A 23,740-nucleotide genomic window follows, 5' to 3' on the forward strand; every position below is an offset into this window, starting at 1 on the left:
TATATTAGGTCTACCGGAAAGTTCTGTCCGTTTTTGGAATAAAACAAAATACAAATTTTTCTTAATTTTTCAACAATGAGATATACAAATTGCCCTCACGCTGGCAAGAAATCATTAATAATAATGGCAATTATTTTATTTAATCAAGTTTATTGACGGTAAGAAAAATTTGTATTTTGTTTTATTCCAGAAACGGACAGAACTTTCCGGTAGACCTAATATATATGTAATATATATATATATATATTATTATATATATATATAATATATATACACACACATAGAAATGTCATATGTGGATTAAAATGTCGCTTATACTTCAGGGATTGAGCGCAGCGTTGAGCGTACGTATGCGCAAACTTGACAAAACACAAATCGTCAAAATGTATCGGATATATATTCACCAACGTTTCGAGTTAAATTTCCATATATATATATATATATATATAAAAGAAATATGTATTTAAAGATTCAAAAGAAAAATAAATGTCTCTCTACTATTTTAAACGTTGCCGAGACACTACCGGAGTCTCTCAATTTCCATTTTCGTTTCTAATCTTAACAGTCGGTTGGGTAGCGCGGCGGTATACACTTCATACGTAAATGTCACATCATTTAAAAATCGTTACCTCGTTCTGTCTCGCGATTTTTCTTGTTCCTCGCGCTTGTTCGGCGGGCGCGCGCGATACGACTTCGTGTTACCTTGTCATAGCTTTCACATCAAAATATTATTCGATTTTGCTCGAGTTTTCTCGAGTTAAATTTCTAAAACTTCAAGCGAGAAGAAACAGCGCTTTGTCTCTCTTGTACAAAAAAGGAAAAAAAAAAAGAGAAAATTGCATTATCCCGGTTTTTGTGTGGTCGCGAATTTTTCTGAAAAAAAAAAAGAAGAAATTAATCCGATTTTTATTAACAACATAAAAAAAAAAAAATACCAGAAGATTCTTCGCACACAAACTATCTATAAGATATTCCTTTCAATATTTTCTTTTACGTCCGTAAATAAAAAAGATTTGTTTTTTTTGGTCCAAGACACATCGATCGGATCCCGTGTGTGCGATAGTTATTTTGCGAAATTCACGTATATATACGTATATATACTTATGCTTAGTAGTTGTTTGTTGTCGTTTCTATTTTTGGCCGTGCGCGACACAACGAGATGGAAATTAATCGGGAAAATCGATCACTCTTTGATTCGCACCAACATCCCGCCGTCGTCGTCGTCGTCGTCGTGCCGCTGCGTGTTATCGCGTAAAACGCATCGAAGGGTTAAACGTAGGCAGACATGCCGGCTTTAATAACGCGACACGTTCTCGCGTTACCGGCAATGTGCGAGCGTGCCGCCCACACGTACCTCTCGTTTCGTTAAAACACTCCCTTCGTTACCCTCGACACAGGGCACTCTCTCTCCCTCTCTCTCGTACGGCCTTCCGTTCGCCCCGGCTCCTCCCGGGTGGAGACGAGCAAGATGTCCCTTCGAGATGTCGAGACAACGACGACGACGACGACGACGACGATGACGATGACGACGATGGGGCAAGGGCAGGGTGAGCGGATATCCGGTATGGCAACAGACGCGCCTGTCTTGACTTGGAGTGTCGCTCCAGCGAGAGGGAGAGATAGAGACGTTCGTTAGCGTTGCCATGTGCGTGTGTGTATGTATGCACGCGTATGTATGTACGCGCGTATATACGCGCGCTGTGTTACCCCCGGGACGGATAATACGAGGTATGGTCGCCACCTGGTATTTTCGTTCGCGAGAGAAACGAATCGTCGGAACCTACTTCTTCTTCTTCTTCTTCTTCTTCTTCTTCCACGGGAAGTCGAAGTTTCTTGCGCCTCCGGAAGGAGAGAGTTTTGGGTAGGGGACACACAAACAACTCTCGAGTTTAGAGATACCGAGGAGTCTTTAAGCCTTTTCCTTGCGTTCGAACGACCGTGTGTGTGTTACGACCGGCAACGTCGTTCAACCACCAGTAATTGAAGTCTCATTCTCTCGTCGTGTTGATGTAAAAACATATACAACAACACGGTAACATATATACACAGTGATTGAAAACAATTGCGATATATATGTGTGTATATATTTTATACACGTATATATATATATTTTTTTTTTCACTCGCGGGAAGGTTTTTTTACCGCGCGAGGTACGAATTTTCGGTACATTGTGTGTGTGTGTCAATAAATCGACGTAATTATTGATCGTCGTCTCGGTTGAACGCTCGGTTACGAAGCACACGCGAAGCGTCGTTCTCGTCGTCGTCGTGATATTTTACACATATCTCCGCGCCACATCCGCTCTCTCTCTCTCTCTCTCTCTCTCCTCCCTTCCTTCTCTCCTCCGAGAGGCTCTGCCCTGTCACGTTTCTCTCGGATTTAAGCAATTATCCTTAGCCGCGCGCGCTCTCGGGGCTTTAATACTCTCTTTCCCTCGAAATATCTTCGTGGAAATATACTCTCCTCCCCATTGGCGACGACCCCGATTGTCGCTCTCTGTTTAAAAATTACGCTTTATTGAATTAAGCGCGCGCAAAAAGAACGAGATCCGTTTTCCATCCCCCGAGACAGTTTTGAAATACGATCACGAGTTTTCTTGATGCGACCGAACTGTGCAAGTCTCGGTGTTTTGAATTTAATAGGAAACCGCGCCGCATGTGCCATTCTTCCCTTGGATTCGATTCAATTTTTATCGCAGAAAAAACATGCATCCGTCGCTCTTATATTCGTTATCGCAAAAAAAAAAAAAAAAAAACCGCAAACGAGGCTAGCGGATCACCTTTTTAGTTATAGATTTTCTGACAAAACACACAGGTGTGAAGTTTTCGAAAATTTAATTCCGTTTGTTAAACGCGAATGAAGAATTTAGATATCGGACGCTCAACCGGATGCTCGATTCCGGTTTGTTTTCAAAGATAGAATCAAAATTTGTAGATAGATAGAAAAACTTGTGAAACAACTAGGTTGGGGTAATCAATTCGGACATTGGCAGATGTAGTATAATATTGAATTTATTAAGTGTCGAAATAGTTTTTAACGCAACGAAACATTGATGTGCCAATTCTTTTCGTATTCTGATATTAAATTAATTAACGCGTTGTCACTCTTTTTATGTTGTTTATGGAACAAAAAAATTGATAAACAAAGCAAAGGTTTTTCTCTCATGCATTTATGATAAAGTTCTCCTAATGTGTGAAAAATGATTTCTTTCTATATATTTTATTTTATATAATCGCGTAATTTTACTTTATATAACATCGTTCTCTCCGCGCGGTTGTTTCTAAAATTATTATAAAGAGATCATATCGAAAACGACGACATGATCAATGTATGAGGTTTATTTGAGAGAGCGCGGTTGCGCGGGTTAAATAAAATCCGGGACTTTATTTCTGGGTCTAGACAAGCAAATATTCGACAAATTGTTATGTATTATTCATTGTAAATTACAATATTAAGTTTAATTAAATCGTAATCTCCGCACGTCCGAAAAAGATCCGCAAATATGACTTTCTCGTACATCTTCACGATTTAAATTTAATTTAAATTTAATCAGAGACTCGGAGAATAATTATCAATTCGTCATATATTATATATATGACGTATATATATATATTGTGATCTAACGATGTCAAAAAAAAATAAATAAAAAATTCCGAGGCCAGTCGGAAGGACGAAAAAAAAAACAAAAACCACAACTATTTTTTTTACATAATTTTTACGTAGAAATATTGTCAGGGGACAATTTTGATATTCGGGATGCGAAAAAAAACATCAATTATTTCTCAGCTCGATAGTAAAATGCTGCCACTTAAGAACGCATTTAAATGTGAATGTATCTGTCGATTAACCTGCTGGGGAAATGAATTATTTCGTCTAATTACGAGCTCTAATTGATTGACGTGTCACGTGGACTACCGGCAGTGCATGTCAGTCGATCTCGGAAAACGAAAACCTACTAACGACGACGTGCCCGCTCGATCGCGCGATATATATACATATATATATGTATATATGTATATATATATGTATATATATATATATAATATAAAAAAACGACAATTTGTTTCGCAGTTTGCGATCGTGAAGAATCTAACGTTGTCCAACCGTCTATTTTCGTTTCGCGAACTGTCTCGCTCTCCTATCATTTTCGATGCGCTGCTATTTTCGATTCGACCGCTTCGATCGACCAGGTCACACGGTTAAGCGCGGTTCATCCGATAATGAAGATGGACTTTCCTCTAGATTTTCCTGAAGAATTTAACATCATTGCTGCCGTTGTGCTTGTCGCACGCGCGAGTTGAAAGATGAGAGAGAAAACCGAGAAAGAGATGCACGCGTACATACATTTGTTCTGGTATATGTGTGCACTATACATATGTGTGTGTGTTGTGCACACGTGCACGCGAGCGAGAAAGAGAGAAAGAGAGAGAAACAGGAGATGAAGAGATGCCTGATGCCGGGGGGTGGAGGACGGGGGGGGCGAGATAGCGCGCGCGAGAGAGAGATGCCACGACTTATATACCATATCGCCCCGATATTGTTATCGATCCCGTCAGAAGGTATTTGTTACGTTCATTGTTTTTCCTTCGCACCGTCGAGCAAAAGGAGATCACGAGGGCCGGGCGTCCCTTTTACACAGTGTGCTAAAGTATCCCGCGCGCGCCTGTCATATCTCCACCCGTTTTCTGCTCTTTTCTCCTTCTCTCACGTAGTCCTCCTCCTCCCCCCGCACGCGTACCCTTTCTCTTCCTTCTTTCCCTCGATCTTTTTCTGGTGTTCTCTATCTGGTGTCGTCCCCGGGGTTCACCTTCTCGCCCACTTCCTCGGGCTTTTTATACGTGACGGCACGTTTAACATCGAAAGAAAAAAACTCACGTTACGAAACGTTAAAAGCGCAGAAAAGAAAAGCGAAGTTTCTTTTTTTTTTTTTTCTGTCGCGATAGTTCGTTTAACAAAACGTACAACAAAAACGTGAATGTTGAATTCAAGAAAGAGATTACGCGGGAAATTATATTAAAGTGTGTATGTTTGTTAGAAATTTATACCGTAGTCTCTCTTGTAACCGCGCGAAAAGAAAATGCGAATAGACTGTACGAAGAGAAGAAGTGCGAATGGAGTATATGGAAAATTGCGAGAAATTGCTCTCTTGTTTAAAGAAGCTTCGAAGATACTGAACTTTATCCGATTACCCGAGCAAGCGCAGAAATCAACTCGCGAAGCACTTAAAAATGCTTCTCATAGGTGTGTGTCTGTGTGTGTGTGTTGCAACAGCATCGCGAATCGATTTCGAGATATTGTGTGCGGGGAGTAATTTTTAGCGACGAGATTCGCTTCGTGATTCACAAAAATTTTAAAGAAACATCGCGACGCGTTGATATAAGCGACGGCACGAGCGAGCGGGCGAGCTTTAATATTATTTTCCCATTTTTCACGCGAAATCTCGGCACGAATACAATGAAAATAGTAATGTCTCTCTAAAATAATGTGTTAAAATCGCACGTTAAAAATCTTTAAAAGTATTCGCGTCGATTCGCGATGTCTATATCTGGTCGACTGTCGGAGGACGAAAACCGACGTGGTTACCTTTCACGTGGGTTTCCGAATCCACCTGATAACCGAGTTACTCTCTCTCTCTCTCTCGTCTATTATCCGCACTTCGATCTTAATTTGCCACTTCCATTTGAATGGATAGGCATTTATATAATTTTCTTCCGCCGAAACGTAACGTACGTGTCACAATGTGCGATGTACGTGTTACATACGTTACACGACGTCCTTTCCCGTCCGTGTTACGCGCGTCAAGTTTTGGTTCCAACTCCGTATAACGGCGACTGTGCATAATTTACGCGTCGCTTAATTAAATATCTCTCTGTATTTCTCGAGAAAGAGCTCTCGGACGTTTCGGGACGTTTCGCGAGATACGATCGCGGACGACGTTCCACGTGACGACGCGTCGCGTCAAGTTTCAACGTGAATATTTATATATTTGTGCGATATAAAATTTATTTAAAAATACAGAAATGTATATAACTCGTAGATGGTTGTAGAAAAAAAATATCACTCTCGTACTTTGTGTCTTATATCGATTGAGATGACCTAACATTCGGGAAAGCGCAAAGAGAGAGATTATGAATCGGAATCAAGGACGGGCGCAAATCGTCGTGTCAAGTCGATCGGCCCGATAGATAACACCTTTAAGCCGAGCGAATCACCGTGTAGGGAGTAAATACGGATAAATGTTACGTTTTAAGATTAACGTAATATACGGAGAAAAATACGATAAGAGAGAAACGCGCACCTAAACGCGCCTAAAAATCCCCCCCTCCCCTGAACGAATTATGTAATTCGTGTCGCCAAATTTTATCATCGTTTCGTCGAACGGGTCGCGCCCGTGTGTTTTGACGAAAGTTCAAGGGATATTTTTTTTGATAAGCGCCAGTTGTGCGATTGATGCGACGTCAAGTAATTTCGGCAAAACCGACGTTGCGAATCGGCACCTTCAAACGAGTTTTTTTTTTTTTTTTTTTTTTCTCCCAATCAACGAAGGACAAACCCCCGTTTATCTTCCCGCTGTATTACGTCGCGTAGTACCTAAACGCATTCTGTATTCTTTCTCACGGGTAAGCGCGATCATCGCGTCGATCGCGCGCTACTGAGGGTCCCATTTTGAGTTTATTAATTACTAATTCGTCTTCCGTTTCTCGTGTCTTCTCGCGCTCGCTCGGCGCGAGGATCGATAGGCCAGGACATATTGAACACTCGCTCTCTTCTCTCTCTCTCTCTCTCTCTCTATTTCACTCTCCTGCCTCTCGTCTGGATGGGGTTAGGTTATCCGACCTCTGTAGGGGGACAGCTACATTGCAGCTCATGCATAATACATTACGATCCGACCTGGAGTAGATTTATATTTACCTCCGTACCGGGCGAGATAATTCGTTAAATATCGACAGGAGCACCACACCGCGCGCGCACAAACCAGGCTTCTCGCGCTTCTCTCTTCACGTCGACGAATATTCACGCGACACGAATATATACGACACCCTTCTTACTTCTTCCTTATCTCTTCCCCTCTTCTATCTCTTCTCTCTCTAAGAATCTCCGCTGTCTTTATATTACGATTCACGCTAGAGTGCAACAGTTGTGCACGGGTGTTATGTCAGATCCCTCCCTCCCCCTCCCTCATCAAAGTATAGGCTTCCTCGCGCTAAAAACTCACGACCTCTTTCGAAAATCCTCACAAATAAAAACGACGATCGTCTCTCGCGCATCTTTCTCTTTTTTTTTTTCATTCGAACGTGTGTGCGCGAGCATACTCTATGTTTATATTAGCGAAAAATTATTTATTTCGTTTTTTTTTTTCAAACTCTCACGCGGAGATTGGATTTTATTGTTGTTGCAACACGGAAAGTTGTTGCATATTCTACACCGTAAATGCTTTTTTTTTTTTTTCGAGCTTTATCTATTCCTCGCGGTTCTATTCCTGGTGAAAATGGAATTCATCAGCGTTTCTCTCTCTTTCTCTCTCTGACTATCCGCGAAATCTCAGGTGTTAATGACGTATCGTCAAAATCTGGCTTGCAGAAGTGTGCGCACACGCGCGGATATTTTCGGGACTATATAGATGTGTGTGTGTGTTTGTCGTTTCAAATGTCGTATCTACACACATGTACATATATATCTACAAATTTACCCTACTCTACTCGCGACGAGATGGACCGCGAGTGTCAGCGGCTCTCGACTGACGTGCCGCAACCGCGATACTCGATATTCGCCTTATCGTCGTCGAGTCCGACGTCAATTTCGGATGCATCCGGTGAAAATCCGGGCCATTGGTTTTGGATGTCAATCGCAGATCTCCCTCGAAAACTTTGTCAACGGACTATTACTATCTCTCCGGTCTTATCTTCCAATGTTGCCAGCTTAAACGACACTTTTTTCGCTATTTTATTTTATTTATTTTTTATTTTTTTGACAGAAATTTCTTTCGAACGGAATTTATCTGTGCAGAGATAAATGGTTTTACAATAAACTGTGATATTCTCCGTACGGGGGGAAAATGTTGGACGGGGGGATTGTAACAACTCGTCGCGCGCAAAAAGTTTTCGGATGCTCGCAAAAATTGACTCTCGAACATCTGGATAAAAACTTCCGTCACATAGAATTAGACGAAATTAATATTAATTGTATTTCTCTCCTAGCGTAAAATTAATCATAAAATTTCTCAATTTACTACTTTACAATTTTTCGCGATTCTATCATGAATATTTTATACTCTCATGCATGAGGAAGCGTACGACTGACTTGTAAATACGCGCATTTGAATGGAAATCGAGTCATCCGCGATAGAGAACATCTGTTATTATGAAAAAAAAAACCCGCACTTCCAATTCTCGCGGAGTGTCAATCCCGAATGAATTTCCTCTGCGAAAAATCCGGTTCTGCGGAAAACCGAAAAAAACAGAGGGTGCATTTTCTCTCTCTCTCTCTTTGATCTCTCTCTCTTTCATCTCTCTGCGCAAAGTTACGCGGAAATCGACGGCGCGGACAAAACCGCCTTAAATAGAATCGCGCCAGCTCGATCGGTGGTGTGTGCGCGAGTTCAAGTTTTGCTTTGCCGGCGTATTCGCGCGCCCGAGATTGCCGCGAGTCTATAACACAATTGTTATTTTCGTCGACTCCTCCGTCGGCGGCGGCGGCGGCGGCGGCGGCGTCGGCGGCGTTACACACTTTACAATGCGCCAACTCCTGTGTAAAACGCCGCACGTCGATTCTTGAACCATACCCGCGCGATGTTATTTCTGGCGGGCGAAATATTAATAAAGTGTAAAGATGCTACTTTTGCGTAAACACACGCGCGCCGGCCTTTCGCCGCTTGAAAACCGCGCATTGACTTATGCTCGGTGCCACGCGCTGGAAGGTTCGTCGTCGTCGTCGCATGCACACACACAATCTCTCTCTCTCTCTTTCTTTTTCTTTTTTTCTTTTTTTTTTTTTTTTTTTTACTATCAGTGCGCGGCGCGTAACCGATTCGTAATCTCTCGTTCTTTAACGGTGTGTTTCATAATCGTCTCTTTTAAATTACGCGTGATATGTGAAATCTATTTTTTTTTCCTTTTGTCGTTAATTGCAACACGGTTTGCAACTCGCACTCGTGAGTTTTTTTGCATCGCAGAAAAAGACGGACGCTGTGAGAAATAACTTAATTACGTTTTAATACCTTGCGTCGCAAGGTTGCAAATTAATATTCGCGAGATTTATATGATTGCGAGATCGCGCGGATCGCTTGTATCGCGTCGCAACTATGTGTGTAGTATTTTCCACGTCGCGAGGATCGGAAAATCAAATAATTATATTCAATGTAATTTATCCTCATTATCCTCTCGCTCGTAACACGCGGTCGTTAAATATGTTAGAAAAAAAAGAAAAAAAGAAAAAGAAAAAAAACAACAACTCTGATTTCCTCCAAGCTGAAAGCCTAAATTGTACTCTGTAACTTCAATAGGAAAAGGAAAAATGTCTATTTTTAGCTTTTTATTATATGTTCTGTGCTCGTAATTACGTGTCGAGAGAATTGCACATTTCGCAAGTTCAACATAAAAACATACAATACGCTTGAACGTTTAGGTTTTGTACGTGTACACCAAATGCAATTGAAGTTTAAGACCTTTTGACTTACATTTTGCATTAAAATCCAGGTTAAAAGTCTCTTTTACTGTTTTTTGGAATTTTTTTTTATTTGTGTGTACGTGTATATATATGTATATATATATACATGTATAGTTTATTGTTTATATTTTTGTTACATACCGATGACAAAAAAAAAAAAAAAATAATAATTGGAGCACGACCGAAAATCAAACAAAATTGTTTGGACATTTAAAGGGAATCAAAAAAATGTTCACGCGTATTTCTTTCCTCATAAATCATCACGCTTCATTGGCCTGAAGCGGTATTGTATAAAGTTCAATGTAAACTAACCGGTGTTTTTAATCAAAGAATTAGAGCAATTGACGAAATTGCTCTCCATTCAGCCGGACTTGGACGTATATCGTCACAATCAATATAAGACTATAAAAAAAAAAGAAAAAAAAAGAAAAAGAAAGGAAGGGAGAAAAAGCAAACGCGTCTTACCGTCGTACGCGAGCAAAGTTCGTGGCTACTGCTCGGATCTTTTGCGCGCGCGGAAACTCTCTCGACGGCGCGCGCGCTCCGTTTTCGCGCAAAGGAAGCGAGAAATAGCGAAATAGTATAGTTCGGTTCGCGTATCGCGCACGCGTCGCGCCGACCAGCTGCGAGGACACGCGCGCGACAACGTGCCGCGAGTGCGAGAGGGACGTGGCTAACGCACGACAAGCCGATGACGAGCGACGCGAGATGGCGCGCCGATGCCGCTCGATCCTGATTGGCCGTTCGTCGGTTGACGTAGACGGCGTTATCGACCAATGAGCTTGCGCGTCGCAACGACGTATCTCGGCTTGCCGAGGCAAACTTCGGAGACGAGGTGGACCGACTGGTACACGATTGCCAGCCGCGGCAACTCGTTTCCCCTTCTCGCTCGCTCGCTCGCGCGCGCTTCTGCGTCTCTCTCTCTCTCTTTCTCTTTCTCTCTCTCGCACGTTCTTTCTCCATTTCTATATCTCGTTTCCTCCTTCTCTCGCTCTCGTGCGCGCCCTCCACCTCCGTGTCCGTCTCGCTCGCACGCACGAACACGCACACACAAACACACACACACACACACTCTCTCGCTCGGTTCTCAGCACGACTTCCTCAAATCTTTATTTCAGGCTCGACCGCGAACTCGGGGCGAACTGGTCGAAGCGCGCGCGACCGCCCCGGTTTTTTAACCGTCCTCACGGCAAAGCTCACCACAACCGGCCAACGCCGTCGTCGTCGTCGTCGTCGTCGTTGCCGCGCACCGTCGTATACATACGCGCGACGTGTGTGCATCAGGACAGGCACCTTCATCGCGGAGAGAGAGAGAGAGAGACGCGTGTCTAAATTTGAATACGCTCTGGTAGCGTATAGAGGAGAGAAGAGCAGTGCCGTCCGCGCGTGTTACGCCGTCGGGAGTCTACGTCGTCGTCGTCGTCGTCGTCGTCTTTCGCCTTGCTGGTCGTCGTCGTCGTCGTTGTCGTTTGTTGTCGTCGCGCGTGAGAAGTATATTTTAAGAAAGACGCTGCCTCGCGCCGTGCATCTAGTCAACGCATCTAGTCCCCGCGATCACGTCGTGGGTAAAAGCTAACCTATCTAACCTACGCGCGCTACGAACGAGGAGCGGGCGTACTCACTCACTCACTCACTCACGCAAGCAAGCAAGCACGCATGCACGCACGACGACGGACAACCTCTAAGAATAATTCACGACACACCGCGACACGTTATTAACCTGTACGTCCCTATAAATAATCGTGCGCCCTTTTACGAGTGAATTCACGGCGAAGGTGAAGGAAACGGAGCAACAGAGAGAGAGAGAGAGACAGAGAGAGAGAGAGAGAGAAAGAGAGAGAAAGAAGGAACGGTGCGAGAAAGAAACTCACTCACTTAAAAAGGAAATAAACGATCAACCGCACTTATTTTTCCATCGAATGTGAGCTGCGCGATATCGACTCGTTCGCCGCCGACAGATTACGAGGAAGCGGCAAGTTAATCGCCGTATACAACATACACATTGTGCGCTTTGCAGCAAAACGTGCGAGGAGAGAAAAGAGACGCGAGAAAGAGAGAGAAGGAACGAACCGGGTGAAAGAGTGTGCCAAAGAGAAAAAACTGCCAATAGAAAGACGCAACGTCAACGGGGAGAGAGAGAGAGAGAGAGAGAGAGAAAGAGAAAAAGAGAGAGAGAGAGAAAAAAGAACCGTGTGTGCCTCTTGGTTTGTTTGTACGTCGTTTCGCGTTGGTTATAATACCGTGATATATCAAGAGCGGCAACGGCGCGAATATTAGTGTGCGAGAAGCCGCATCCGGCGTAGAGGTGGAAGAAGAGGAGCAGGAGCGGCAGCAACAGCGGCAGCAGCAGCAGCAGCAGCAGAGCGAGAGTTTTGTTTTGATCGGCGAGAAAACGATCGCGCGCTTGTCTCCTCGCGATCTCTCGCTCTCTTTCTTGTTTTCTCCTTGTGTTCCCCTCGGAGCGGTCGCGCGGGGGTGCTCGCTCTCCCGCGGTATCGGTGTGGAGGAGAGATATCGATCGCGCACGCGGGACCATTGACGTCGTTCGCGCTCGTCGTTCTGGAGAACGGCCGAACGTCAAAAGAGAGAGAGGGAGGAGAGAAACAAAGACAGAAAGGAAAAAGAGAGAGAGAGAGAGAGAGAGTGAGAAAGAGACACGAGAGGTGCTCTCATCGCCGGCGACGACTCCGTAGCTCTCTCACGTTCGCTTGTTGAGCGATTGCGCGCCTTCCACCGCCGCCGCCGCCGCTGCCGCCGCCGTCGTCGTCGTCGTCGTCGTCGTCGTTGCGACGGTGCGTGATTGTGTGCGCGCGCGCGCAGAGCGTGTCCTCGAACAAGATCGCGATCGCGCGGTTCGGTGCCGCGCGTCGCGTCGCGGCGCCGATCCCGAGGATCGCGCGGTTCGCTCGCTCGCTCGGCCTCGCTCCCGTTGACGCTCTCTCGCGGGGGAAGATCGATCGATACGCGCGCCTCAGCAGGGACTCGGCCGGCCGACCTGACTCCCGCCGTCGACATGCTCCGCTGATGATCCAGTAGGCTGTGCCCGGCTGCGAGAGATCCCGGTGAGTTTACCAAACGCAGTAGCGGCATTCAGTAAGAAAAATAAAAAAAAACATAGAAGAGCGAGAAAGAGAGAGAGAGAGAGAGAGAGAAACGTACACGAACTAAAGAAAGAGAGAGAGAGAAAGAAAGAAAGAAAAAGAGAGAGAGAGAGAGAGAGAGAAAGAGAGTGTGTGTGTGCAAAAGAAGGAGGCATGTTGGTGGGAGGGAAGGTAGGGAGAAACACTCTTTCGGTCACGGTGAATCTCCATCGAGACTTCTCTCCCCACTATCGATGTTCGTTAGGTATGCGTGTCTTCTTGGACCCCGTCCAGGTCGGTATCTCGAGCGCGCGCCTGTCCGACGCGCTCATCGTCTCAAGATTCTCCTCGACAGCGCGATCTTCGCGAATAAGAGAGGCCAGACCCCAGGCTCTCTTTCGAGATGTACTCTTCTTCGCGCGAGAATCTCGTCGTCTCACACCGAGAGCCGATCGAGAGCTGATCTTTTTTTTGTTGCTTTTGTGATCTTTTTGACAACGTTTAACTTTTTTTCAAATATTCCGAAAAAAAAAAAAACGTTCACATTTTATTATCGTCGCAATATATAAACTCCGACTTTTTAATATCGGAGTTCGTTGAGAGATTCGAGTGTTTCAAGCGCCACTCGGAAACAACAGCAATTTGCGACGACGCTCGAATAGTAACTGCGAGTAATTTGCGATAATTTCATCGTGTCTTTAATTTGATTTCTGTCGTGTAATTCGATGGTTCTGATATTTCGCCTCTTTTAATTCGATATCTGCGCTTCGATAGCTGTCTCTCTCTCTTCGAACCGCTCGCAATTTAGGAATCAAATCGAATTGTCGGGATTTGAAAATCCATATAATACTCTTATTTTTCGTACGGAATATTTATTGTATAATATTTCATATTTTTCGATAACACACATGGGTTCTTTTTTCTTTTTACACGTTACCTCATCTCGAAGACGCGATAAATTTTCCTGTTTAGAGAGAAAACAATTATTTGTGACGACACATTTAACGATATGATTAATCATCATCTTTACGCTAGTATTAATCTTGTGATAAGAATTGTGTCTGAGAAATGTATACATGTGCGAAATTATATTGTGTACATTGATACACGTAGCTTCTTTATCTAATTTATAGCCGGGGAGTCGCGCACACAAACGAGGGATTATGTAATTTGCATATTACATAATTTCGGAACGGAGAAGAGTCACAGAAAGAGAATTGTAAATGGAGAATTATAACGTGTCTCGATATCATTCTGAAATCTCATTTGAATCGCGATCAATTCCTATATTATTCTCTTCCTCGTGTGAATTTAATTAAAAAAAAAAAAAAAAAAAACAAATCAACACTACAAATAATGAATGTTCCTCCAAAAACACAGTCAACATCATCTTCGATTCTTCGCTTATAATTTTTTCAAAGTACGAGAGGGACGGGAAAACCGAAATTTATTTATCTCGCGCGTATGCACACACGCTCGCTCGATGTTTCGTTGAAGGTTCTCTCTGTCACCTTGAATTTGTGCTAATAAAAAAAATTTCATTTCATCTTCGCTTATGCTAATTTCTGTACATTGTGAGTCAGTGTTACTTTGTCACGAAAGTTTTCTCCTTTTTTTGCGTTCGCAAACCTATAATGATAAAAAAAAGCGCTCTCGCTAAAAGTATACATTAAAATACATTTAAATTCTTTACATGTATTTTGTATTACCGTAACAAATAAATGAATTACATGTGAATATGTAAATACTAATTACAAAAAACAGAAATAAATTAATCGTTGATGGGTAAAGGTGCGCGGCGCGTTATTTATTTATTTATTTATTTTTATTTTTTTTTCTCAAGCGAAAACACAAGATGACGTAAGAATGACGCAGGCGTTGTTCGGGATTGCGATCTCGCGATTGTTTGGGTCACTAATATTCTTCTTTTTCTGCCGTTATATCGACTTTGTTAGGTTGACCGAGAAAATAATGGGGACCCCCGGCCTCTCTCGCTCCGATTAAAGACGCCCTCCCTTCGTGAAGAACACGAGATAGAAAAGAGCGCGCGCTCGATGGTATCCACCGTGTAATCCGAGGATCACGCCTCTCTCTCTCTCTCTCTCTCTCTCTGTGATAAATTATATCTCTTATCCACGTAGGCCTTAATCAGATCCTTAAGACAATGTTCACCTATTTGCAGCGCCGGTTATGACGATTTCATTTCGAAACACGGAAACAAGAGCGCGATAAACGCACGCACTGCTTTAACGGGACGCAGTTTCTTTTTTTTTTTTTTTTTTTTTTTATTAATCTTCTAAATCACACGCATCTCTTTGGCGCAATCCTATATAAATAATTAACAAAGACGTCGAAGTTATTAATGATCGTTGCTTACGTTTTCGGGTTTTTTTTTTTTTTTGGGGAAGAATACACAATTTTGAAACTGCATAATTTTTTCTCGAATATATCTTTTCTCGATATAATTTATTATCGTAATGCATACGCGCGCAATTTATTTAGTTTTATGTACTTTTACGCGTGCATAATTTATGGTTTTATATACGCGCGCATAATTTACGGTTTTGTGTACTTTTTTTTCGTTTTTAATGTTTTTTGATCGGTCAAAAACATTTATCTCTTTTCTTGGATTATAATATCGCGTATTTTATTATCGAAACCGCGCGCGTAAATCGTCGATGACGATCGATGGTTTCGATCGGATCCGCTATCTAGCGCGCGAGCATCGGTGCGGAATCTGCGCAAGTTGATGCACGCATAAACGATCCGACAAAGTGACATCCTAACGAACCGGCATATAGTTGATAGTTGAGCGAAGATATTCCGTCACACACATAGAAAGAGAGAGAGAGAGAGAGCTGTCAAGCCGCAAGGATAAGATTATGAAAAGATTAAGCAGATAGACAAGTGGAGATGAAAAGATGATTAACCATCTACTCTGCGGCAGATTGAGAAAACGAAGATGGATATATGCGGTAAACAATCAATTAACAATATCTACGTATTAATTACGTATCGTTGCGTTAGATAGCAAGTTTTTTTCTAATAATACACGGTGACGCGGTATTAATTGTCGCCGACAATACTATCGCGAAGCAATTTTTATAATTTATTACTATTTTTATTTTTTTAAATGTTCACACACACACACATACATTGAACTTTAAATTATCAAAAATTACTGAAGTTCTTTTCAAGGTAGCACACATTTTACTTTTTGTAATATTTCTTAGAAATAATTATTCTCCGTAGTTTTCGTATTGCAATTTGCAAGATAAGTGCGTACGTTGTAGAACGTTCTGTTTTTTTTTTTTTTTTTTTATATTTTACTTTCTGTCATTGCACTGTCCCGACTCCGGCACCTCGCGCGGATATAATCTCTTGAGTTCGATACGTATTGACAACTCTGTCGCGAACACAATCGCCTAGTGTACAGTCCGGCTAATAAGACTAGTCTTTCTTTACCAGCTGGACCACTCTCTCTCTCTCTCTCTCTTTCTCTCTTTCTTTCTTCTTCAACATACTTCGCATATGAGTATCTCGTCATACGTACGATCTCGTCTGGCTATCGGCGATTGGTAATTGACGGGTTAAACGACGCGATGTAACGAGATGCAAATGAGTTTCACGTGTGGCGTTACCGCCGCGACCGGTTCGCCACACGAAACGAACACGCGATGATTAAGTACGGACTGGGGCTCATCTGTCGCTCCGAACTTGCTTCATGCGCTTCTTCTGATAAGAATTTCATAATTCAGCTGTATCTCTTTTTTTTTTTCCACATATCTCTTGATGACGAGGTCAAACGTTACGTTACACACCACGCAAAGAAGTTGAGAAATTTGTTTTCGGTTATCGCTTTAAATCCTCGGTGTTTTTTTCTTTTTTTGTATTGCGTACGAGAGCGCGTCTAAAAAAATTTTCAATCGCTCGCGGCTGGCTCGACCTGGCCGTTCAGATTCGCTTCGAACACGTGTAAACGTGACGTCTTCGAATTCTCACGAGACTGAGAAAAAAAAAACACCGACTACGTGATTAGCCAACGAACTTCCATCAGTAATATATTCACGTGAATCCGCGCGAGTTGTTCGAAATATTCAACTCGCGGGAAATCGAGTAACGAAAACTGTTGCAATTTAAACTACGGAGGTAATTCGAACGGCTATTGGCAGCAAAAAAAAAAAAAAAATCCCGCACTTAAATAACATTCTATTCGCAAGGAAGGGAAACTGTTTAATTCCCGAGCGATCGACTTCGCGTTTATCGAAATTCTCCCCGGTTCACCGGTCGTCTTCGACCTTGCGCGCATCGAAATTTATATCCGGCAATTTATTCCTGGCATTACCTTATTGCGCGTTCCCTGTAATATTACACGCCTGCTATATATTTCTCTATTATTCCTCGATATATACATGCACACCGTGTGTGTTCCTCTCTCTCTTACTCTCTAGTTCATCCGCGTTTAAAGCTGTATAGGCCGACGTGTATGTGCGCCGCGCGCGGCTGGCTGGTCGCTGACCCTCACTACGGCCGGCCGGTGTAAGCTCCTGTATAATAAAACTGAATTCGATCGTCGTTAGGTGGCATCGTCGAGCGAGCTTTTCCTAGATCTTTCCGCGACAATATGGAGTAAAGTCATAAAGAGTGAAAAGACGAAGTGGGACGGGGGAGAGATGTGTGTAAGTAAGCGTGCGCGTTATACGCCGCCGGCTCTTCATTCACTACTCGCGGGTAATAATTTATATTATTGTTCCCACCTTTCTCCTCCCGTGGAAAAAAGCCGTGCACACTAACTCTGTTCGTCGACACACACACACACGTGTGCCGATCGATCGATCTGACACGCGGAAACGATGTCGATTCCCGCTCGCAAAGCGGTAGGTAAAGATCGGTGATGGCGAGAAAGCTTTTTTTTTATTAACGCGAACGGCGTTGCTGAAAGAACCGGCGCTTGTAAAAATGTTGCATATATAAATTACACAAAATATGGTTGTCGTAGAAAAATGATAATTGGTAAATGGTAATTATATTCGCGTAATTTATCCTCCGCGTCGGTCACGCTGGGAATAGAAAAACAGAGAAATGTGGACAATTCCATTGAAGACTGGAAGCACGTGTAACTCGCATTTTTTTCAATCCGGAGTGTTTGTTTCTCAGTTCTCAGAAAACCAAAGTGTAAACCTGTAACCTGTTTTGTTTTTTGGGATATGACTTTTTTATTTTTATAACGCTCGAAACTCTAAGACGAGCACTTTTCGTCCAGTGGTCAAACGGAGAACACACACGCGCGCGCGCGCCTTGGAAACGTAAACAACGACGGATTTGCGACCGATAATTCTCACCGCGCGCGCGCTTACACATATAACGACTTGCCTGCTGGCAAGCGGAATGTACACGTAAAAACGCCTGGCTTTAAACTCGCCGCGTTCTAATTCTAACCTTCGTCCGAACTATATTTACTAAAGCCTTTTCCCATTCATCGCGAACACGCGATGTGTCGTTACGTGAATTAAACTTGCTTGCGGCGAGTTGGAGCGCCGCAAAGTAGCTGCAACAGTCGTCGTCGTCGTCGTTTCACCCCCCGTTATTATTTTCGTCGTCGCGCTTTGTTTTACACCGCGTACTCCGTCGCGCGGTATCTAAGATCGCGTTTCATAATAATCGCACGCACGCACGAGACGCGATTCACACACAATCGCGTTTCTTCTTCCCCCCCCCCCCTTCGTCCCGTATCCTTTAGAATCGCCGCGACGCGACGCGCTACCCTTCCTCGCGCGCGCGCGTCTCATTTTCCAATTCGCGTCGTCTCAGACGCAACGGTAAAAAAAAAAAAAACAATGACCAAAATATACACACATTCCTCGTGAAAATTGCGATCCTTATCTCTGCCGTGACCGACGAGCGAATTGAAGAGCTAAAAAAAAAAGAGCATCACACAGAGTTTATTTGTATCAACATAATTCAAAGATAATCACAAAAACTTTAATTTAAAAATGGACTTGTTAAATACGCACGCGCGATATGTACTTCGTACATCGCGTGATAACGATGAAGTTTGTTTCTTTTTTTCTTTGTTTGTTTGTTTGTTTGTTTTTTTTTTTTTTTTTAACCTGGTGTGTTACGATACAAAGTCCAGATGTATGCGATAAAAATCGTAACTCACACACATGTGACACATCGGGCGTGTACGAGCGGGGGATGTCGAATGCACAATGGGAACTACTTGACTTCAAAGTCACTTGACACTTTGTTATGTTACGTACGTATATGTCACATATGTAACAGAATTCCGTCTCTTTTACATAACACATCGCGATATGTGTTTGTAGTTAGCGTACATATGTATGAAAAAAAAAAAAAAAAAACACATCTCTCGATGGACTGGTCGCTGTTGGTTTTACCAACTGATAACGCGTGTGTGTTGCGAATTCATTAATATTTAAACGTCTGTTGCGATCGAAGTTAACGATGCCATAATCAAACCGTGAAAAAGCACCGAAATTATATATACATATGTGTGTTGCGTACACGTAAGCGAGAATCGATTAATGACATTGCACAGGAGAAGCGTAGCTTCTCAAGAATTTCCTTCTGTATTGTGTTCGACATTTTTCCACGCTTATTATCCGTGTCTCCTGTTTTCGCACATTTGCGTGTATTTTCTGAAGACACGAAGCAGGGGTTCTCAAAACGTTTTTCCAGATGATTTTGTGGAATTTAAATTTGCCTATCACCGATATAAGTGAAATAGTTGTATTGCATCTATTTAAAAAAATTTTTGCGACGAGCGATTATTTTTCATAATTAATATTGTAAATTGATTTATTTTAGAAAATGTTTCTTTTTTTCTTTTTCTCTCTCTTTCTCTCTCTCTCTCTCTGATAGCAAAGTATTTTTTTTCTGAGATTTTTCACACACGTGCAATAACTTATAAAAAATTTACTTGTAAATATATATTAATATTGAAATAAATATTGAACTAATTATTTGAACAGTTTTTTTTAGAAAATCAGATAATGCTCCAAAGGTCGTGCAATTCTATTCTCCGGTATAGGGCGCGCGCATATATTTCTCTCACTCACATACATATAATATATATATATACATATATATATCCATATATATATATATATATATATGTATATACACATCTACTTACTCCGCAAATCGCGCCGTGCAATGTTAATCGCGCTCACGTCGCTGATCGATAAAAGCCGATCGATCGCGAGACCCAAAGAGAACAGAACGATTGTGGAAAATGAAAATTCCAGAACTTCACGGTCGGTTATAATAATCGTTCCATCTGCCATTCGCTTCCGTTCGCACGCCTCGATTAATCGCGTTTCTCTATCATCAAGACATTACCTGTACCTGTACGTGCGCATGTACAATATATGTGTGTGTGTGTATATGTGAATGCACGTTGTGTATGTGCAATGCATACTCGCATCGCATACCGCGCGGGTTTTACCTCGTGGCAGGACGAGAGAGAACAGGGGGGAAAGGGATTACCTGTGCAAGGTTGAAGAGTACACCATACACGACCACTCCTTGTTTGTCGCAACCTGTTAACGCGCCGCCTGTTCGCGTTGTCGGCGCAACCCTTCTCGCCGTTCAACCGACGGGAAACTTTAGGGCGTGTAATCCCCGCCGACCGATCGACCGACCGACCGACCGACCGACCGACCGACCAACCAACCGACCGACCGACCGTGTGCTATGTGATCATCCCGGATTATCGTTCTTCATCGTTTCTCAAATCCTCGCTATTAAAGTCCGTGCCGCCCGAGGAAATCGATCCGCTGACGTAGATCAGCGCAGAGAGAACCATGTATGTGTGTGTGTAGAAGATGTGTGGTAGTGAATGCTGGACGGAACGGTGAAGAAGCGGGGCTAGGACACCCCGTAACAATCGGAGACTCTCTACAAGAGACCTCTTCTCCTCGCACAATATCGCTCTTCGTGTTGCAACACACTCGAACTATCGTTCGGATCTAGATGATTGTCAGCAGGTATTATTAGAACAAATAAAAAAAAAAAAACAACCGACTTTGTTCATTAACTTATAAACGTTAGATGTAAAAGAACACTTTATCCTCGATACAATTTTCCTCATTTACGTCTTAGAGAAAAACTACTTTATTTACAGGAAAATAAACACAGGTGGGAAATTTATAATGATGCGTACAATGATTTTTTTGTTTGCGACATTTACGAGAAAATTATTATACGCGCGTTGCGAGCGGAAGATATTTAATGATTTGTTTGTCGTGAAATGTATAAAAAAAACAAAAAAAGATTGCGTGTCGATTCTTGTTTTCTTTCTTGTTTTTCGTCGTATTCTTGAGAAGCGAACGGGCTTTTCTTGGGTTCTCGCTTATCTTCGAAATTAAAAAAACAAATTAAAGTATCTAAGAATATTCTTCGTTATCTATTCTCGTCTATCTTTGAGGTTGAAATCATCGTACGAAATAAACGGATGAATTTCACGATTTCTATCGAGCGACCACGTGAGATAGTTACTTTGTTTTTCTTGGCCGATTGTTTGCGTGCAATTATCGACACTTAAAAATAGACACACGCGCGCGCGCGCGCTCGTCAATTCAGGTATATATATATATATATATACACACATATGTGCGTGTATCATATATATACTTGTGTGCAAGAGAGACTCTCCCCTCACGTGGGTAATCTATTTTTCACAAAATCAAAAATCCTGTCACTTCGCGCGCGTGACCTTCGCCGCGCGACTCTCATTCATATCAATAGCGATAAAAATTCTTGATTCGCAACATTGCCAAGTGAATGCTTTTATCGGGCGTGTTGCACAACGAGATAATAATTCGAACCTCTACATTATATCACAGGATAGTCTCTCTCTCTCTTTCTGTTTTTTTTTTTTTTCTCATCGAGTGTTTTGCATAGATATTAGTTTAATGCTCTGCTGTATAGATAGATCGGTTTAAAGCTCTGTCGCGCGCGTGTTCTCTCACACAAAAAAAATTACTTCTAAACGGACGAAGCGAACGATTAAATGTTTCAAACGCATTTGCAAATGCAGGCGGTTTTTTTTTTTTTTAATTTTTAATTTTTAACACTTTTATCGCAACTTACAAAATTCCGCGCGCGTAAAAACGTTCGCGAGAGATAGCACGACAATTTATGACCACTTTGTTAAACGTCACTATAATTCCGTTATTTTCATTGTATGAAGTGTTAATCCTTCTGTTTGACTTTGTAATCTGTCCGATGGTAAGTAGAAAATTGTAATTTGTGACGTGCACAAAATGTTTTTTTTTTGTTTTTTTTTTTTAACATTACATGTGTTCGAGAAATATTTAAAATAATTTTCGCGCGAGACGAGAGTAAATTTGATTTGATATAATTTGAAACCGCGCGTCTTGGAAAGATTCAACGGGTGACAGTTGCGTTTCTTTTTTTTTTTTCTCGAAATTTCGAGATATGCGCAGCAAGATTATTTTACAGTCATTGTCGCTGTGCAATTGTGCGGTTGCGAAACTTCGCTGCGTTAAAGCGACACGCACTTTGAACCTCGAAGAAAAAAGTGTGTTTTTTTTTTTTTTTGAGTATTAAGGAAAGGGAGAAGAGAGGTTTCGGCGGAACGTCGAATTCCTCCACCTGCCCCGTCATCGATCGCGTTTTACGCATTTAGGACATCCTACATATCATTTATTATACATTCAGGGCACGGTAATGGCATTGAAGTGTAATAATCGCTTCTGTAATCGATCTTGAGAGAGACGCGCGCGTATCGTTTTTTTTTTTTTTTTTTTTTTTTCTTCTTCTTTCGCCTGTCGAATTTTGTCCCCGTAGTTTTCTGACGTAACGCCGCTCAAGCTAATATTGACGCGATGCCATATATCTGTCGATATCGTTTTTCTTTAAACGCCTGAAGAGTGCTTTTTCCGAATATTTCTTTCTCTCAATCGTGCGACGACGAGTGCTCGAATTGTGACTTGCAATTTGGTTTCTCCGAGAGAAGAATTTAACTTTGCGGATTAACTTGTTCTCGCGACGTAACGCGTCGTCGCGAATTGTAGCGCGAATTTTTCTCGCGCGCAACTTTGCACGGGGTTGAACAAAATCTTCTGCGCACACTCGCGCGCGACCAAGTGAGAAATCACGTCGAACGACGGAATTAACATAAAAAATGCGAATCGCGATACGCCGACGAAACTGTTTTTTTTCCCCCATCGATGAGAGAGTGGATTTATTTCGTTGCGTTTAAATGACGGATCGGCGCAATTAACACTATCTGCTTCAATAACGAGAGATAAAGGAGAATCGCTTTCTATTTCCCAGCTGACGTCACTGTCTCGATCGGCTGTGTGTGTGTGTGTGCGCGCGTGTGTGCGCGAACACACAAAGGTTCCTTTAATTGCTTTAATTACCTAGGCACCGATGCTTCCGAATACCACTTTGTAGAGAAAGGAGAATCTACTTTATTTTCTATAGCGCGCGGCAATTCGCAATTACCTATTCCCGGTGGGGATATTTCTTTTCATCGCGCGAACCGACGCTGTGGGCGCGTCAGTTTTCCTTCATTGTTTCTTTTTCATTACTAGATTCTTCAACAAGCTCTTGCTTTTTTTCTTTATACAAAGATTGGTTGACACTTTGGAGCGGGTGTTATCCATTCCGTACTTTCCGAGATCAAAAAAAATTTCCAATCGATCATTAAAGAACCACCCAGTTTTTTTTTATTGTTTATTAGAACATCCATTCTTTCGTTTGTACGTACGTGTAAAATGTGTGTGTTGGTTTATTAAATTAATATACTTATCGCAGTTTTTTTTAATATCCTTCGGAACAAACTCAATTCTTTCCGCGCGCGCGCGAGCGGGTTGGTTTATTTTGGCCCAGTTTTATCTTCTAAAAATACGCGAAACTTCTATACATATATATATATATATATCATTTATTTTTAATTTCACGTCCGATTAAAAGTGTGTGTATTTTATTATTAACTT

General features: G+C 42.3%; 1 protein-coding gene across 4 annotated transcripts in view; it reads left to right on the plus strand.

The window, feature by feature from the left end:
• The window catches only part of LOC109856585 (myocyte-specific enhancer factor 2), a 67,453-nt gene that overhangs the window by 34,419 nt on the left and 9,294 nt on the right, over positions 1-23,740 (plus strand). The window contains exon 1 of one of the 4 annotated variants that reach the window (XM_020432027.1): positions 12,624-12,728. The exons of 2 other annotated variants lie outside the window; for them this stretch is intronic. The gene's annotated coding sequence lies outside the window, so the exon portion shown is untranslated. Of the gene's footprint in view, positions 1-12,623; positions 12,729-23,740 lie in introns of those variants that run through there. One more of the 4 variants, XM_020432023.1, reaches the window with a different exon arrangement.

Source organism: Pseudomyrmex gracilis, unplaced genomic scaffold (genome assembly GCF_002006095.1).
Source record: "Pseudomyrmex gracilis isolate BER0280 unplaced genomic scaffold, ASM200609v1 scaffold_125, whole genome shotgun sequence".
NCBI lineage: Eukaryota > Metazoa > Arthropoda > Insecta > Hymenoptera > Formicidae > Pseudomyrmex > Pseudomyrmex gracilis.